The sequence below is a fragment of the Canis aureus genome, chromosome 4 (assembly GCF_053574225.1).
Source record: "Canis aureus isolate CA01 chromosome 4, VMU_Caureus_v.1.0, whole genome shotgun sequence".
NCBI classification, from domain to species: Eukaryota; Metazoa; Chordata; class Mammalia; order Carnivora; family Canidae; genus Canis; species Canis aureus.
The window spans coordinates 10,507,118-10,520,006 of NC_135614.1; the positions used below are offsets into that span (position 1 = coordinate 10,507,118).

The window sequence follows — 12,889 nt, forward strand, 5'->3', positions numbered from 1 at the left end:
CAGAATCCATCACAAGGGACCTTTCAGAGCAGGCCCCCTGGACGGAGAACATGCCAGCATAGAGGTGATGGTTCCAGAGACAGAGAAATACGTCTGGGGTGGGCTTACAGCCTCTCAGGACCACTAGGCAACCATCAGCTTGGGGTTTAAGTGCATTCAGAGAGTTATTAAAATGATGGTACCATGGATACCAGCTTGAAAAAAGGCTGGGGAGACAGTAAAGAAGCTTTGGCCTGCCGGGAAACAGTTCTCGAATCGTCTTTTTTTATACCCAAGGTCCAAAGAGTGAAAAATTTTTGCTGTGAGCCTGCAGTAGGGTGGGGACCTGTCATTGTCCCCACAGCGAGGCCCCTCCAGGCTGGTCTCTGTGATCTGTAGACTGTCCCTGTAATTCACGCCATGAAGCACACTGCCACCAGCATGGAAGAAGCTGAGAACCTTCCACGGGGCCAAAACACTTTAAAGACCTCGTTTTACCCGTTAGCTCTTAACGCAGTTTACCGCAGCTATGAGCGATCCGCTTCCAGAATTAAAGGTACTTCTCTTCAATGGCGAATCATTGGGAAAAGGAGACAGATTTAAAACAAAAAAACCAACTCATCTTTGGAGCTCAGCACTTAAGCAGTTAAGGCCTGACGTGGCCGTGCAAGCAACTCACAATGGCCAGCAACTCCACACAAATGGGTACATCTGAAAGGCAAATGGTCCACAGACACTAATTTTCCCTCCTGACTGGGCAAACAACTTCAGAGGAGCACATTTTGAAAAGGGGCAAGAAAAGCACTGCAATTAAGAAGCAATTAGGTCACAATCACAAAGTGGACTTCTTTTGTTCATTCTGGTTATCTGGAAAGCTTGCTTTTCATTAATCATGAGAAAACTGCCTAATATACTAGTCATTGTTGCCCGGGGGACAAAATGCATGCTGGCCATTAACATGGTACACCTCATTCCGGCTCCCAACAGCCACGTCTTTCATGACACGTAGATGGATGGGCAAGTTCCTTGTCTTTCAATTTCAAGAACTGACCAATTGTTAGATTAAAGAAGGTTCAACTATAAACAAATTCCTGAGGACTGTCATTCCCCGGAGCTCCATCCGTACAGCTAACGACCAGCATCAGGAGGGCAATACCCTCTGCAGTGAGTGAGCGCCACCCAGCCAGGTGGGAAGTGCGGAGCGGAGTGGCTGCACCCACCCCATCTGGGCTCACCTGCTCACCGAGTGCCAGTCACCCCAGCCATGAGAGTATTCAAACAGGGAAGCACTTTTTCTCCTCGAATCGTAGTCAACTTAACCCATCCAATCATGTCCTATTCTCTCGGCTTCCTTTCGTCTGTGGGAAGCCTCGTTCTCCGTGAGCACCAGGAGTCTCAGGGGGCCCTGGAAACATCTTCCTGAACACAGAGTGCTGCTGCATCCACATCGTTTTATTAAAACTCCTCTACATATTCATAAGGCACCCAGTTTTGCTAGGACTTGGCAGTTGGGAAGCAGCTCCTTTTTAAGAGGTATCCCATTTTTAAGGCAAAGAGGGATAACGAGCAAAAACTGAGAAACAGCTTACACCGCATGAGTTAGGAGTGTATGTGTGTGTGGACGTGTATGGATTCAGATCCGAACTCCTCACACTGAGCCAAGAGAAGTAGGGGGTGGGGGTGGGTGGGGGGAGAGTGAAGAATTTCTTTAAAAAGAAACAGAATAAATCTTGCATTTAAAGAGTCCTATCTGTGCCAACCAGTCTTCACTACTCCAGAGCGAGTGAAAGGAGGCTCGATATAGCCACTCATCGGGGGACTTGGCTGCCGAGGGCACTTTCATACTTGAGCTTTCTTGGGGAATGGAGTACCAACCGCAGCTTATTTCAAGTCAGTGGCAGGACAAGTCTGCAGTTAGTTTTGTTCTCCCAGCCGAAGCTAGCTGGAAGTGATGTGATGCCTGGGGAGCGAACCTGGGCTCTGGTCACATGCCTGGGACTCAAGTTTGCATGAGTCTCCACAGGTCTGCTACTAGAGTGATCACTCTGGTAGCTTTCTATAACACACTTAAAACACAAACATGACTTTTTTTTTAATCTTTAATTTAGTTTTAAATTTTTCTGGGACCACACAGCTATCAATATTCGAACTTTTAAGGGCCTGGAAATGGAAGAAATAGTCGATCTCAAGCACCATGTGCTTCTGAGACCTTCTGAAGAGTGAAATTGTCTCTGGGCCTGACTTTTCTCTGATGCGGGTGTTGTATTTGGGGTTCATCATAAAGTTGATCCAAGAACCCAGTGCACCTCTTCAGATGTATCCCCAGATGCACGGGGAAGCCAGAGGCTCTGGAGGCTCTGTTTAATAATGGAAAAGTTTAATAATGTGTAGTTTCTCCTTTACCCCAGTGCCATGGCTCACCATCACCCTGGCTGGTCTAGTATTTCTGCTAAGAGCCTGTGGTACCCTTGGTTACTGCCTGTGTCATCTGTGAAGATGGTTCTCACAATCTTGCATGGTTACTGGGAAAATCAAATAAAAATATATGAAAAAAAAAACAATGAAAATGGGAAAGGTCAGTATAATGTAATGCAATGGAATACGCATTTGGCGGTTGTGCATCATTGGTGCCTGTCACAGGAACGTGGAGGTTAGCAGAGTTTTATATTTTTTTAAATATTTTATTTATTTATATTTATTTATTCATGAGAGACAGAGAAAGACAGAGAGGCAGAGACACAGGCAGAGGGAGAAGCAGGCTCCACGCAGGGAGCCCGACATGGGACGCGATCCTGGGTCTCCAGGATCACGCCCTGGGCTGAAGGTGGCACTAAACCACCGAGCCACCGGGGCTGCCCAGCACAGAGTTTTCTGTAGCAACCTGGAATTCAGTTTGTGTTTTTCCTACTTCAAACCCCATCCTCACGGGAGTAACCACCAACTTGAATTTGGTACTTCATTACCCCAAGTGGGTCTTTAGTAAACTATATATGTCCATATTCATAAACAGTATGTAGTATTGCTCTGCATATATCTGAAATTTATATGGGTGACGTTGCACCATGACTTGCTTTTTGCACCTTGTGGGAATATGCCTGCTTTGATACACGTTGTTCTATTAATTTCAAGTTCACTGCTGACTAGCTTCCCACAGTAGGCACACAATACATTTTACCTTTTCCGTGGATTGCCAACTTCTATTAGGAATAATGGAGTAGCGGACACTGTCTTTTGCACGCTTGAGAAGGCTTCTCGGCATTATCTACTCACATGTGGGACTGGTAGTTAAGAGATTATGTACCTCTTCAACTGAACTTGAGACAGCCAAGGGCGCTGGAAAATGGCTGTTGTAAGTTTCACCCCTACCCACAAGGACAAGTTCATCTTGCTCTATGGTCTCACCACCCCCTGGTACTGTCAGAATGTTTTCATTCTGTCAGGCAGATTGGTATGAAACGGCTGCTTAGGATTCCGATTTTTATTTCTCCAGATCCTAGAGCCACACATCTGTCTGTACGTTTGTAAGTTCACTGGAGTCTTCTGTTAACTGCCTGCTCATATTTTTTGTCTACTTTTTGATGAGATTTTTACCGCACTATAACCCGATGACAGGAATTTGTATATTCTGGACATTATCCTTTGCCAGCCAGATGCGTTGTAAAAGTCTTGTCCAAGCCTGTGGCAGATTCTTTAATTTTGTGATGTCTTCTGTCCAACATATGTTTTAAGTTTGCTTTTCAAACTGTGGCCCTGGGGTAATTGTCCTCATGACCTCAGGTCACTGATACATTCACATAGATTTTCTTCCAGATGTTTTAACTTTTACAAATACTTTTCACATTTATGTTCTCCACCTACCCATTTATATTTTTATGAATGGTAGGACTAAGTCATCTCATTTTTCTTAAGTGGATGATCCGTTGTCTTAGCACCACTTAATAGCTCATTACTTCCTCCCTGATTTGTAATGTCACTGCTGTCACACCGCATTTTTTATATGCAGACATCTATTTCTGGTTCCACTTCTGCTCTGTTCATCTATTCATGTAACCCTGCATTCACGCCACACTGCCTCAACTGGAAGTCCTCCCATCAGACGAGGCAGGTTGCCCATGATTTTTCAAGACTTTTTATTGGCTATTTGGGGCCACCTGCCTTTCCTTTTGAATTTAAAGATCAGTTCTTGAAATTCCATGAGAAAAAGCACCATTTGACACTGTACTGAATTCCTACATTAATTCGAACAGAATTTGTATCCTTGTAATACTGAGTGGGTGTTTTTGGGTTTTTTTTGTCCTTTCATTATGTTTTACTGTTTTTGCTTTTGTTTTGTTTTGCTTTTAAGTAATGGCTACACCTGACGTGGGGCTCAAACTCAGGATCCCAAGATTAAGAGTTGTGTGCTCCATTGAGGGAGCCAGCCAAGAGCCCTAGTCAATTATATTTTGTACTTTTCTAATTTTCTCCAGAAAAGTGCATGGGCAGCCCAGGTGGCTCAGCGGTTTATAGCCCAGGGCGTGGTCCTGGAGGTCCAGGATCGAGTCCCATGTCAGGCTCTGTGCCTGTGTCTCTGCTCCTCTCTCTCTCTGTGTGCCTCTCATGAATGAATAAATAAAATCTTAAAAAAAAAAAGTTGTGCACATCTTTTGTCACATTTATTCCTAACATTCCTACATTCTGCTTCCTATAAAGAGTGGGGTCTGCTAACAGGCTGGTGTGGTGCTTGATTTCGCAGGTGGATGTTGTGCTTGGCAACCTCACTGGGCTCTCTTCTTGGTTCTGACAGTGTGTAGGTTCTCTTGGATTTTCCACTAATCAATTCACCCACATTTTGTCCTTTTCTTTCCCATTTCTTGTATATATTATGCTTCTTTTCTTGGTAAGGCAGTGATTATGGACTGCAACATAACATGCGATTTTAAAAAATGAGGTAGAGAACATCCCTGCCTCCAACCCATCTTTAATCTAATCACAATTTTCATCATTAAGCATAATGTTTGTTGTGGATGTTTTATAGATGCCTTTCATCTGGTTAGGGAAATTCCCTTGTTAAGTGCCACATTTTACTGATTTTTCCCCTCTTCCATCTAATAAATTGGTCATATAGCTTTTCTTTATTTTTTAAAAAAGATTGTATTTATTTATTTTAGAGAGAGAGAGAGAACACCTGCATGTGTGCTAGCGGGGGGAGGGGCAGAGGGAGAGAGAGAATCCTAAACAGGCTCCAATGCTGAGTATGGAGCCCAAGATGCAGGCAGGGCTTGATCTCGAGCCTGAAATCATGACCTGAGCTGAAACCAAGAGTCAGATGCTCAACCGAGTCACCCAGACACCCCTAGCTTTGCTTCTTTAATCCACTGAGAAGGTCAACTGTATTCATACAGTTTCTGTTGCTCAGTCATTCTTGTAGTCCTAAAATAAACTCTAACTGGCTATGATTTTTTTTTAAATATTAGATTTTTGAGTATTTTGTTAAGATCTTTTGAATATATAACCATAGCTGTGATTGGTCTACGAGTTTCTGCTCTTATACCTTCCTTTTCCAATTTCATAGCAAGGTATTCCTGCCTTCGTGAAGCACACTGGGTAGCTTTCCTTCATTTCTTTTTTTTTTTTTTAATTTTTATTTATTTATGATAGTCACAGAGAGAGAGAGAGAGAGGCAGAGACACAGGCAGAGGGAGAAGCAGGCTCCATGCACCGGGAGCCCGATGTGGGACTCGATCCCGGGTCTCCAGGATCGCGCCCTGGGCCAAAGGCAGGCGCCAAACCGCTGCGCCACCCAGGGATCCCCCTTTCCTTCATTTCTATTCTTTAAACTGGCTTGTGTATACAACACTTGAGTAAACCTGTGTAAACCCACTTGAGCCTTGTCAGTTTGGGGAAGGCAAACTTTTTATTGCTGATGGCTTGTATGTATGTATGTATGTATTTATTTTTTTTTTAAAGATTTTATTTATTTATTCATGAGAGAGAGAGAGAGAGAGAGAAAGAGAGAGAGGCAGACACAGGCAGAGGGAGAAGCAGGCTCCATGCAGGGAGCCTGATGTGGGACTCGATCCCAGGACTGCAGGATCATGCCCTGGGCAGAAGGCAGGTGCTAAACCGCTGAGCCATCCAGGGATTCCCCCATGTCTTGTATTTATTAATATTTTTTATTTCTTGAGTGATTCTGGTAATTTCCCTGTTCCTAAAAAACTATCCATTCCATGTAAGTTTGTCACCTCTATTTGCATAAAAGTGTACTTACTATTTTCTTATGGTCTTTACAAGCTTTACTGTATCTATAATAATGTCTGTGCTTTTTTCCTAATATTATTTAATGATGGTTTTTCTTTATTTGATTCATCAGTATTCTTGGAGATTCCTATTTTTTGAAGATCAAGCTTTAAATAATCCTGCCTATTTTGTGATTTACTAGTTCATTAAATTTTTCTTTATCCTGCATTGTCCTTCCTTCTGCTATTGAGGTTTTAACTTCAACGGGGTAAATTTACTCCCACCTTCTTGAGTCACAGAGTGGGCCTGGGTTACCCTACGGAAAAAACAGGTGCCTTCAAATCCAATCAAATTCTACAGATGAGAAACAAAGACAGCTCTGTCCTCAACCAAGAGGAGGGTAGGGTGAAATGGGGAGACGTGGCCTGAGGTGTAATGATTAGCTTTTCAACGAAGTGGCACATATCACCATCCTATGCCAAAGTACACACCGAGGGCCCAGCCCTGGGGCGACAGGGCCACAAAGGGAGCCCTGGGGTTGCTCTGAGCACACTGTCCCCACAGACCCAGTGCCTGAAAGCGTCAGCCTCCACGCACCCCTGCCGGCCGGGTGAGACAAACCAGGAGAATGTGTGAGGCTCAAGCTCAGACAGCAAGGCCAGGACGTTTCAAAACCCTCGAAGCAGATTCTGTTGCTTTCCAGCCCCTTTGCTGGCTGCTTGTGTTTGGAGACGTGTGTGTGTGTGTGTGTGTGTGTGTGTGTGTGTGTGTGTGTAGGGATGTTAACACCCAGGACGCTGGAAGGAAGGCTCTGAACAGCAGGTGACCCCAAGAGGCCCGAATGCACATTTGTCCCCTTTGCTCACCCACAGAGACCATGTGCATGATTTCCATTTCAAAGGGAAGAAAGGGCGGGTCTGTTGCTTGCCTGCATTCTGGCAGCCTGAGGGACACAGCTGTCCCCACGTGACCTGGCATTTCCCATATAAGCTGTACAGCCGGGGCACCTGCCAGGCTGGGGCCAACCAGGGTGCAGGCACCTGCTGGACACATGCTCTTCAACTCAAGATGCCAAAGGATCTGGGGGGCAGGGCAGCTGCCCTGGCATGGACTCCTGATCATAAGGTCCAGACAGTTCGTGTCAGACTCTCAGAAGGGAGTACTAAAATGCAAATACCTTGGCCCCGCCCACCTAAGGAGGTCTGAGTGATGCCTGAGATTCTGATTTTAGAAGATCCCCTTTTCCCCAGGTGAAGATGATGCAGGTTGTTCTTGGGCCTCATTTTCAGAAGCTTTGCAGAAGACTGTGGGACAACGGGTCTCCGACACAGAGCTGTGAGGAGCTCTGGAATTATACACCCAATTCTGGTATGGACCACATAGCACAAAGGTTAAAAACCACTTCTCTAAAAGATCTTGGTTTCCCAATCCCCCTCCACCTCAACCTGAGTCCCAGTGTCCACCATGTAAGGACCCCGCCAGTGCTGCGTTCCTCACGCTCTACCACGGCTGTGAAGCCTGACACTTAGAGTCAAGTCTGAGGCCTTTGGACTAAGGCCCTGACACATCCAGGGTCCCGGGAACGAGCCCCAGCCCATATGTGAAGTCTGGACACACTATAAGAGGTGGGATGTACTTGAAACAGGCTGTCCCTCGACCTTTAGAGCATGAAGAGCATTTATAGGCCAGACTGGGTGGGATGCCTCCCTCACCCCCAGGCGCTTCCTCTCTGGCCGCCCACAGACGATCAGCCTCCCATGGCCAAGTTCACGGTGTGTTTTGCTGTGGAGTTCGAGGAAGGCTGCACAGACCATGGCATGGAAGGGGTGTTGGAAATGGAACAGAAGGAAAAATTCAAAGGGAAGAAAAAAAAGAAGAAGAAAGCTAACTAGCTGTTGTATGGTGTTCATTTAATTAAAACACACTCTGAATAATCCTCCAGCGATCATGGCACAATATTCCACCTAATCAACTAATTTCTGATCAGTCCTAATAGCTAGAAAGCTTATTCTACGGAGGTCTCTTAAAGCTGAAGAGAACCAAATCCTGAGACATTTAAGAACCCATCTGAAATTAAGCTTCTTAAAAATCTAGTTGGCAGGAGATTTGAATAAGCCCCATTAATCACCATGGGTTTGTCTTGCTTTGAAATTATTAGTCTAAAACAGCTCTCTTGAATTCTGCAGGTTCTTGTATCCTGCATTTCATATGAAATAGGAGCCATGTCCTCAAACAAAATATTTATCCTCACTGTGGCACGGGAAACTCAAGCCAGTCTTATTGACCACACTCCCTGTGAAGTCCTCTGATGCCCCTGGAAAGCCAGGGGTTCCAGAAACAAAAGCACACACACCCCTGGGGCAGGAGGGCAGATGACGCACCAACACACACTTCACGCTCAGCACCAGCCACAGCAAAGGGCACCCGGGATCCACAGGCGTTCTCCTCCCGGGAAAGGAAAACAGTAGGTTTCTACCTGCTGCCTGCAGCAGGTACCATGTGATGGAATAAAACTCTTCTTTCATTCAAAGGGCATCATCTACCCTTCACTGCCTCCAGTTTTACAGGCACTAAATTTTAACTGAAAACTTTTTCAGGAGTCAAGAGTTCTTGAAAGTTGCAGAAATGACAGCCCTGGATGAAGCCATCTGAGCTTCATAAAGCATCCAAGGACACTTCAGCCATCCACTCAGGTCACCATTCTGGTGGGGTCAGTGCAGAGATGGAAAGTGCAGGACTTCAAACTTTCCTTCCTCCTGATGCCAGGGAAAAGGTTGTCCCCTCTGGAGGGAAGTCCATGCTGCTTATCAGACAATAAGAACCATATGCTCCATTTCTTGCCCCTTACCTATTCCCCTGGGCCACGAGGCACCAACTGTCCTGCTCAACGATACCACCTCTGTTTCCAAGTTGCCAAAGATTGAGTTTTTATTTTCAGTGCTCCGTGAAGAGATGTGCTTTTATTTTATCTGCTCCCTACTGTCTTGAAGTGGCCAATCCTTAAGAGTATCCCTTTTGGGGATTATCCAGGCAGTGGGCTTTCTTTTCTGCCCTGGATCTTTCTTTTTCAGCTGTGGCCTCAAAATAATGGAGTCTGGGTGGCCACTGAGCAGCAGTTCTGACTTTTCAAACTTGGTAGGAGAAAGCGACGTGCCGTCAAGGATGGTGTTTGAAGGGACCACTTCTTTCAAATATATAGTTAATTGCTCTCTGTTGTTGACTGTCATATACAGATAACGTTTCACATAACGATCCTATGACTAGCAACTGAAGACTGCACCAGATCCCTTTGCTTGTAAGGATGAAGGCAGACAGCTCGTTCTGTCACTGGACAAGTGTAAAAGGGGAGCCTGGGTGGCTCGGTTGGTTAAGCATCTGCCTTTGGCTCAGGTCATGATCTTAAGAGTCCTGGGACTGAGCCCCAATTGGGCTCCCTGCTCAGTAGGGGGTCTGCTTCTTCTCCCTTTTTCCCCCTCTCTGCCACTTATGCTCTCTCTTTTATACTCTCACATAAATAAATACAATCTTAAAAAAAAAAAAAAGGGTAAGAATGTAACCTTGAGGGACGCCTGGGTGGCTCAGAGGTTGAGCATCTGCCTTTGGCTCAGGGTGTCATCCTGGAATCCCGGGATCAAGACCCACATCAGGCTCCCTGTGAGGAGCCTGCCTCTCTCCCTCTACCTATGTCTCTGCCTCTCTCTCTCTGTGTCTCTCATGAATAAATAAATAAAATCTTAAAAAAAAAAAAAAAAGAATGTAACCTTGAAAGAGAAGATTCACTATTTTAATTGCTCCTCTGGCCCTAGTCTATCGGTGTTCCATATAGAGAACCAGACACCCAGTGTTGGTCTTGACATGTCTTATGCATATTTTTTCCAACCAATGTCAGGATAATTTGTTTGGTTCCCTAATCCTTGGTTCATGTTAAATGTAACAGCAATTCTGGAATCTCGGGAAAAATCATCAACTTCTAGATTATGACAGAATGGCATATTATGGTAAAGAATGATAAGGTTTGGGATCCCTGGGTGGCGCAGCGGTTTGGCGCCTGCCTTTGGCCCAGGGCGTGATCCTGGAGACCCCGGATCGAATCCGTCGGGCTCCCGGTGCATGGAGCCTGCTTCTCCCTCTGCCTATGTCTCTGCCTCTCTCTCTCTCTCTCTCTCTGTGTGACTATCATAAAATAAATAAAAATTTAAAAATAGTAAAAAAAAAAAAAAAAGAATGATAAGGTTTTTTAACATATCCGGACACCGACAGTTACTACATTTTACGTTCAGTCCTTCTGACTCTACGATTCTGTGGGATGCCTCTAGGCACACCTGAAGAAAGATACATCCTTCTCATTAACGCAAAAACCACCCTCTCTTGTCTTGTTCCTTTCTGCCAGATTTTGCTTTGGGTGAATTGCCAAGCCCCTGAGGTAAATCCTGAATGCCTCAAGACAAACTCATTTTCCCAACCTCAGTCATGGTCACAAATAGCCATGACTTAGTTCTAGTCCAGGGATTACAACAGTCTGCTGGGCAGACTTCCAGAAAAGTAATAAGCCACTAAAGAAAAGAGCATTTTTGACCCCTTGACTTCCTGTCTTCAAAGTGATTGTGATGCATGGAGCTACAGCAGCCTTTTTACAACCAGAAGGCAAAGAGGATGAGGCTGAAAAAAATGCTGACTATGGCGGTGAGGACAGTTCTCGGTTCAGCAGAAGCAACTCTTAGAGGAGTTACCTCCTTGTTAAATAATTCAATAAAATGTCTTTCTTTTTTTTTTTTTTTTAAGATTTTATTTATTCATTAGAGACAGAGAAAGAGGCAAAGACATAGGCAGAGGGAAAAGTAGGCTCTCTGTGGGGAGCCTGATGTGGGGCTCGATCCCAGGATCCTGAGATCATGACCTGAGCCAAAGGCAGATGCTCAACCACTGAGCCACCCAGGTGCCCCAATAAAATGTCTTTTTTGCTTAAAGTATCCTGACACAGCACAAGAAATGAACACAATCAGAATACTAAACAGAAAACTATAAAACAGCATATAAGAGTCTTAAAAAAAGACATGCCCAAGAATTCTGTGCATTGTGAATTTACCATTCGTGTACAAAGGGAGTGGAAAGTAATTCTTAGGATGAGCAAGCCCACGGAGCACTTCAGTTACCTGACTGCCTGAAAATATGTTTGAAGATCTACTCTAAAATAAATAAACTTAGAAAAATAAATAAAACCAAGATTCAACTTCTGGGAAAATATGGTAGGACTTGTGAAAAATACTTCAGTAGTAGGATCATAACAGGCTTGTGTAAATATGGTGGCGCAAACAAAAAACTGCTTAAAAAATCATTATATGAAATATAATTAAATGATGATATAAAAGAACAATAATCTGTGTCAAATTCCAGGTAAATCAACAAAACCAGAAAGTGAGGAGAAAGTAAAAGCTTATTAATTCATCACCTGGAAATATGTATGATTCTATTCTTGGCATTAAACCAGTACTCCTTTAATTTCAGTGTTTTTGCTGAAGTTTTATAAACACAAAAAGGTGCAACTAGTTGACTCCTATGTGGGAAACAAGCTCTCTTAGCCACAGGAGGGAAAAATAATGGACAAAACAGAAGACCAACAAGTAAAACATGACATATTTTCCACGTGACAGAGGAAAGAAAGCGGTGCAAAAAGCAGGCATGAGAAAAACAGAATGACATGAAAAAACCAGAGAACAGATCCCACCATGAAAACGGCAGGGCATTCTCTTACACTTCAGACCATCAGGTTGGCCTAAACATAAAAATACAGTACTAGTTGCTTACAAAAGACAAATCTTAATAAAAATGACACTAACACAAAAAGAAAACTAACAGAAGACAAAAATAGGGATGCATGGGTGGCTCAGTGGCTGAGCGTCTGCCTTTGGCTCAGGGCATGATCCCAGATTCTAGGATCGAGTCCCACATCAGGCTTCCTGCATATAGCCTGCTTCTCTATCTGCCTATGTCTCTGTCTCTGTCTCTCTCTCTCTCATGAATAAATAAAATCTTAAAAAAGAGAGATGAAAATATATCAAGAATGTGTAGAATAAAGTAGAAAATTAACACTATAAAAAGTAAGATGTATGGCCAAACAGGAAGACATTGGATGCAATACCAGAGGGTAATTTTTTGTTAATAAAGGTATAATCCATCATGAATACATAATTTCTAGGTACCAAATCAGAGTAGTCTCACATATCAAGCAAATACTCTTAGAAATAAGCAGAAATTGGGGCACCTGGGTGGCTCAGTGATTGAGCATCTACCTTTGGCTCAGGTCATGATCCTGGGGTCCTGGAATCGAGTCCCACATTGGGCTCCCAGTAGGAAGCCTGCTTTTCCCTCTGCCTATGTCTCTGCCTCTCTCTCTGTGTGTCTCTCTCATGAATAAATAAATAAAATTTTAAAAAAGGGCAGCCTGGGTGGCTTAGTGGTTTAGCGCCACCTCCAGCCCAGGGCATGATCCTGGAGACCCGGGATCAAGTCCCATGTCAGGCTCCCCGCATGGAGCCTGCTTCTCCCTCTGCCTGTGTCTCTCATAAATAAATCTTTAAGATAAATTAATTAATTAAATAAAATAAAAAAGAAGCAAAAACTTGGATCAAGAGGTTCTGAATGCAATTAACCCGTTTAACAGGTAAATTTTGAACTTTGAAACAATGATATT

General features: G+C 44.1%; 1 protein-coding gene across 3 annotated transcripts in view; it reads right to left on the minus strand.

The window, feature by feature from the left end:
- GALNT2 (polypeptide N-acetylgalactosaminyltransferase 2) overlaps nucleotides 1–12,889 on the minus strand; it is a 190,213-nt gene that overhangs the window by 37,067 nt on the left and 140,257 nt on the right. The gene's annotated exons all lie outside the window — the stretch shown is intronic.